This window comes from Humulus lupulus, chromosome X (genome assembly GCF_963169125.1).
Source record: "Humulus lupulus chromosome X, drHumLupu1.1, whole genome shotgun sequence".
In the NCBI taxonomy this organism is placed as follows: Eukaryota; Viridiplantae; Streptophyta; class Magnoliopsida; order Rosales; family Cannabaceae; genus Humulus; species Humulus lupulus.
In genome coordinates, this window is record NC_084802.1 from 96,382,427 (window position 1) to 96,389,648 (window position 7,222).

The window sequence follows — 7,222 nt, forward strand, 5'->3', positions numbered from 1 at the left end:
TCCTGGAACAACAAGAGGGAGCAGGAAACTCCATCCCCTCGAGCTAGAAAGGGCCCGTCCTGAAGATAAAGCCTCTGGCCTGTGGGAGCCTCGGGCTAAATCATGTTTAGTCCGAGGATCGTCCTGCTAAACAGCCCGTGGGAAATCCAGGGCGTACAGCCTGAATGTTAAACTACAAACTATAGATACAGTGGAGGCTCATGACTTTGACAAGGGTTTTCAACAGAGTTATCAAAAGTGGGTTTACCACGGTGAGGTGGAAGCTAGTGTCGCCAATGAGGTAGTTGAGGAGAATGAAGATGTAGACGAGATGGTTGACGTCGTTGATGATTTCCTCTTAACGACAAATGCAGAGGAAGCAGATGGAGTGTCTGGCAGTCGAATGGGAAAGTATTATGACGAGTTGTTCGACGAGATTGAAGCTGAGTTGTATCCGGGTTGTGATTGGATATCATCCTTAAACTTTTTGGCGAAGTTGATGCATTTGAAAGTTAGAGGGAAGTGGCCAAATAACTCTTTCGATGAATTGTTGAAGTTACTAAAATTTGCATTTCCGAAAGATAATAAAATTCTCCCAACACACTATGAGGCGAAAAAGAAGCTGAGTAAGATAGGGTTGGGATATCAATCAATCCATGTGTGTAAATATGATTGTTCCTTATTTTATAATGAGCATGCAAGCAAAGATTCATGTCATGTGTGTGGGAGTAGCCGATGGGTCAATGAAAAGAAGAAGGGGAAAAAGGTTCCACACAAGGTGATGCGTTACTTTCCGTTGACTCCCAGATTAAAGCGAATGTACAGTTCAAGACATACAGCTAATGACATGTTATGGCATCATACTAGGAGATCAATAGAAGATGGGGTGATGCGTCATCCGGTTGACGGGTCTGCATGGAAAGACTTTGATGCCACCCATCCTGATTTTGCAAAAGATCCTAGAAATGTTCGTCTAGGTTTGGCTGCTGATGGGTTTAATCCTTTTGGCAACATGAGCTTATCATACAGCATGTGGCCTGTGATTTTGACGAACTACAATCTCCCCCCTTGGCTATGCATGAAGGAAGAGTATTTTATGCTAACTCTGCTTATTCCTGGGCCAAAATCACCGGGTAAAGACATGGATGTATTTCTAAGACCCTTGGTGGATGAGTTAAAACAATTATGGATTAACGGGGTCGACACAAGAGATGGCACAAGGAATGAATTGTTCAAGATGCGTGAAGCCCTTCTGTGGACAATTAACGATTTCCCTGCTCGTAGTTGCTTGCCTGGTTGGAGCGGGCAAGGGTATAAAGCATGTCCAACGTGCAATGAAGACACCACTTCCATTCGAGTGATTGGTAAGACATCGTATGTCGGTCATAGGCGATTCTTGAGGAGTAATCATAAGTATAGAAGGGACAAGGAATTTGATAGCAAAGTTGAGAAAAGAAATCCTCCACAACAGTTTACTTGTCAACATGTTTTAGATCAAGTCAATGCTTTACCGCTTCAAGTGTCTAGTAAACATGACAGATTTGGGGGGGTGAAGCGCAAGCAAGGTGCAGGGGAAAGTAATTGGAGGAAAAAAAGTATTTTCTATGAACTTGATTACTGGAGTTCAAATCAGTTAAAACACAACCTAGATGTGATGCATGTTGAGAAGAATGTGTGCGACAGTTTCCTTGGGACTTTGTTAGATAATGATAAATCTAAGGACACCACTAACGCAAGACATGATTTAAAGAATATGGGGGATAGGAAATCGTTGTGGATTTACGAGGATGCCAATAAAAGGTTAATGAAACTGCATGCTCCATACGTGTTCACTTTTGAACAGAGGCGAGATTTTTGTCAATTTTTTAAAGGAGTGAAGTTGCCCGATGGTTTTTGTTCTAATCTAAAGAAAAAAGTCACAGACAATGACTTAAACATTGTTGGGTTGAAGTCCCATGATTCTCATGTGATAATGCAACGATTACTTGCAGTAGGTGTTCGCAAGTTTTTACCAGAATCTATATCCACTACCATCACTGAATTGTGTAATTTCTTCAAACAATTGTGCTCTTGGACACTGAACGTTTCTAATATGGAGAAAGCTAAGGATGACTTGATTGTTATTTTATGCAAGATGGAGTTGATTTTCCCTCCAGCATTCTTTGACATAATGATCCATCTGGTTTTGCACTTGCCTGATGAAGCAATATTGGGAGGACCTGTATTTATGAGGTGGATGTATCCTTTTGAAAGATACATGAAAAAATTAAAAAACTATGTCAGGAATAAAGCTCGCCCTGAAGGATCTATAGCAGAAGGATATGTTGCAGATAAGGCTTTGACATTTTATTCAATGTATTTCAAAGGTGTGGAAACAAAATTTAATCAGCCTGATCTTAACGAAGATGCACCGTATGTGAATCGACACCTCACAGTGTTTGAATCTCAATGTCGTCCTCTTAGTAAGGGAATTCACGTGCCCCTCGATGAAAATACTCGGAATAAAGCTGAGTGGTTCATATTGGATAATTCTCCAGAAACTGAAGTGTATTTAGAGTAAGTACATAATTAATATTCATTTTATTCTTTGTTCAATCTACTCTTTAATTAACAATATTGACATTGTTAATTAATTAACAGGGAACACCTAACTGAGGTGCAACAAAGAGATATGGCTGCCAATCATAAATTGATACATAAGAAAGAGTTTTGTTCGTGGTTTCATAAGAAGGTAACTTGTACTTAGAAAATTGCATACTACAAATTACATTCTCATTCTAATATATTTCTTTATTATTAGATATATGACTTGCACCAGCTTGGGTCATTAGAGCATGCTGATGAATTACTAGCTTTAGCATCTAGGTCAGATCTATTGGCTTACTCCTACCAAGCATGTATAGTGAATGGAGTTCGATCTGTTTCATACAATCGAGATCAGAATTGAATTACACAAAATAGTGGAGTGTGTGTTGCTGGAACAGAAAGTTTTAACTATTACGAGCAACTTGAAGAAATACTCCAGCTGTCTTTTACTGGTTCTTATTCGGTGGTATTATTTCGATGTAAATGGTTCAATACAGATCCGAAAAAAAAGAAAACCATCACTATAAATAATATTACTAGTATCAATGTTAGCGGTGAATGGTATAAAGATGAACCGTTCATACTAGCTAGTCAAGCAAAACAAGTATTCTACATTGATGATCTCGTTAGAGGACGAGATTGGAAAGTTGTCCAAGAAGTGAATCATCGGCAAGTTTGGGACTTTCCAGATGCTTCAGATATGATTGCTGATGTTGATGTTGTACATGACACCAACTCATCGAATTTTGTTTTGACTGTGGATCTCGGAGAGTTGGTTGTTCAGCAATCTGATGTACCAGCGACTCAAGTCAACACGGCCCATCGACCTTCTTTAGTTGTTCAAGAAGATGATGGATTTATTAATGACAATGAAGATGATATGGCAGACAGTGTAGAAGAAGCAAAAGATGAGGATGAATTAATTGTCGACCTTAGTGATGATAATACTGATGATGTGTGCCCGATAGATGTTGATGTAATTAGTGAGGATAGTGACTATTCTACTTAGTTTTGTATCTAGTGTTCAATGTATTATACATATTGAGAAATAAAAAGTTCGTTTCCAAATAGCATGTTTCAAATTACCTAATCAATTGAAATAATACTCAATAAATTAATTATAAATAATAATTAAATATTAAAATAGATAGGTTAAATTACTGTCGTGTTAGTAGATGTCAGCAGATGTGGCTAGAGCTCACGGTGGAGACGCTGGCGGTGATCCTCCACCGGATCCTACTAGGATCCCGACTACATGCGAGTCAGGTAATTTTTTTGTTATTTTATTTACTCACATATGTTTATCATGTATATACTAATATTCTATGTATTATTAATAAAAAAAAATACAGGAATCCCAACTAAGAAAAAGGGTCGTGGCACAGCTATTGGAAAAGATCTAAAGGAGCAGCGGCGTAAAAATGGAAAACCACTAGAAGTAACGTTTTGCCCACGAACGTACAAGGTTGTTGGGGGCGAGCACGCTGCTTTTGTCCGCCTTGTGGGAACCCAAATTAAAACGAAAGTTCCCGGACATTACGGTTCATGGGAATTAGTGCCTAAACAATACAAGGATCAGGTCCTTGGCATAATTCAGGTAAAAGTAGTATTAAATATATTTTTTAAAAATTTGTCTTTAATATAGTACATATATTATTAATATGATTAATTTTCAATTTAGTACTACTATCAAATAGCGGGCCACGAGGATTTCTTAAAGTGTTTAGATGGTATCGATCGAGAGATGAAAGACTGATACCGTAATAGGAAAACACTAAGACACGAACACTTTGAGAAACACTACAATGGACCAGAGGATTGGGATAAGGTTCTAAACAACCCAACCAATGATGTTAACAAGGAGGAGTGGAAGTAGATCTGTCAGTTATTTACAAGTCCACAATTTATTGCGCGCTCCATAAAGAATAAGGAAAATTGGAAGAAACAAAAGTATTCTACAACGCAGGGTACAAAATCGCTGGCGGCCGTCCGTTTTGAAAAAGTAAGCGAAAGATAAAATATTATCAAAATTATGTTCTTTTAAATTATATGTTCTCTAACATTTGGGTTATATTTTTTAGACGAACCCAGACCTCATTGAGTCATGGAAGGATTATCATTGGAAGAAAGCAACAAATGATTTCGTGAACGATGATGCTCGCCAAGATTATGTAAGTTTGAATTATATTTTTTTAATATTAATAGAGTTATATTTAATGTTAGTGTCTAACATTTTTTGAAAACAAGAAAAACTGAAGGCTGATTTTGAGTTATAAACTCAGCAAACATCCACTGATGCTTCTAATAATGATAGTCCGTCATCAGTTGATCAGGTGGAGGTGCTACAAAAAGTATTAGGCCAAAGGCGTGGACATGTGCGAGGAGTGGGCCGCAAATTGAAGGGGTCGGGGTCGGGGTCGGGGTCGAGGTCGAGGTCGGGGTCGGGGTCATCATCTACCCAACACTCTCACTTCAGCGAGTCTCAAGTTCCTCCTCATCATTCAAGAGAATATATAGAAAATTTGGAGAATAATCTACAGAAATTGACTGATCAAGTTAATTTCTTAACTCAATTTTTTGTACCTTCATTTCGTCCACCAAACGTTCAGATGCCGCCTGTGCCTGATAGTGACAATATTTCTAGGGCTTCGACTTCTCAACCTCCAACTCCAACTCATCCTTCTATGTACGGGGCAGCGCCATCTCAACATATGGTACCTCCATATATGTACGAAGCAACACCTTATCTGTGGCCGATTCCACCGTCCTCCCAACCGTCGTATCCCTACATGTATGGAGCTGGATCCTCCACATTACCTCCCCAATATCTTTGGCCAATGCCGCCACCGCAGCAATCACAACCACAGCCACCGCAACAACCACAACAAGAAGACAATAGGGAGGAGGACGAGGCAGCTGATTTAGGAGACTAGGTTTATTTTATTATTAATTATTGTTAAATTTTATGAACAATATGAATATTTGCTATGTTAATGTATTATGAATATGTACAATTGTTATTTTAATAAACTAATTTGAATATTTAATATAATATTTTTATTTTTAATATATTTGTTTTCAATTATTTAAATTTTAAATAATAATTTCGATAAATAATTAATTAAAATTGTATTTAATTAATTAATTTTATTATTTTTTTATAAATAAAATAGTATTAGGGGCAACATTGTCGCCCCTGATAATATGCCACGTGCAACCATTTGGGGCGACTAATGGAGTATCAAGGGCGACATATCGACAAAAATAATTCAAAATTTTCAAAATTTTGACGCGACATTTCAAGTTTTAGGGGCGACCCTTCGAGTCGCCCGTAATGTAGCCTTTAGGGACATTTTTTCATGGGCGACTTTTCAGGTTGTTAGGGGCGACATGCGTCGCCCCTAAAACTCATTTTTGTTGTAGTGAGTTAAGCTTTCTTGATGAAAATCTTGGAGAAAAACTAGTAATCTTTAAAGCTACAGAGAGAGTTCTTTTGTAGAGAGAGAGAGAGAGAGAGGTTAGTGATCAAGTCACCCATTAACTCAAATAAACCCTTTAAATAGTATAGGAACCTCATTATAATCAACCAATGAGATTAAAGCATTTTAATTTGAATTTTGGAGCCAAAACACGTCGTTGTACGGAATCATATGGACGGCCTAGGCAATGCATCGCCTGCCAGGCGATGCATCATCTAGTACCAGGTGGCGCGTCACCTAGGTGCTTAGTTCAAAAATGAGTGACGTGTCGCCTCTTCATTGAGGCGACGCATCGCTGATGTCATCGATTTGGCACTCCAAAACTTGTCTTAAAACATCCCAAAATGCTCCCAAAATTTTTGGGTGCTCTCATATACTCCAAAGAAACACTTTGGATCCAAAAAGATGATTTATAAATGCTTATACCAAAAGTCAACTCTCACATGTTGACTTTTGTGAAATCGTTAAGGTTTTTGCACCTCTTCGTGCCTAACCAATTTCAACATATATTTAACCAATCATAACATTCCCCCACTTGGTTAAATACATCATAAATCCTCTAGTGAAACAATATTAATTCATTAAATAAAGTACATTTTAGGTTTGAGCTTTATCTTAGTAAAAACACTACAAAGCTTCTACCAAAATGCTAAGGTATTCTTAAAAGAATGAACCCAACATTTCTAGTGATAAAAATCGGCAATGTCTCACACACCTCTATCTGATTACTCATGTATTTCCCACTTTTCATGCTTAGCACTTTTATGGTCATGTGCTTGTTCCATTCATGAACCATCCGGAGAAGAAACTCCTACTGTCTTGAGAGGTGACACCACTTCTAGGTTCACATAGGTAAAATTCTTACAGCATCTTTGCTACCTTTAGAGATGTTTTTTGCTCTTCAACTAAATTTCATTAAAAGCCTATAGCTTAACCCTCATGTCCGGTAGCAACCAACATTAACTCATCCTTGATTGGACCTTTAAGTTGTTAATGTTGAAACTATTCCCTTATCAATGACTTGACGTTCTTACCCATTGAACTCTACACTTGATGCATACAAGTTTTGAGTTGGGTTGCCATCGTTGGGGAATCTATTGGTCAAGGAGTTTTATTCTCATCCCTCTATTTGTAGAACTCACCAAATATCTCCCAAGCAGTTCGGAAACAAATCCGCT

General features: G+C 38.0%; 1 long non-coding RNA gene across 1 annotated transcript; it reads left to right on the forward strand.

Annotated features, from left to right (window-relative positions):
- The first annotated feature begins 4,280 nt into the window (after window positions 1–4,280).
- Window positions 4,281–5,208, forward strand: LOC133804926 (uncharacterized). Its single transcript, XR_009878707.1, has 3 exons — window positions 4,281–4,567; window positions 4,647–4,969; window positions 5,000–5,208. It is a non-coding gene; the product is annotated as an uncharacterized LOC133804926 (long non-coding RNA).
- Window positions 5,209–7,222: the final 2,014 nt, after the last annotated feature.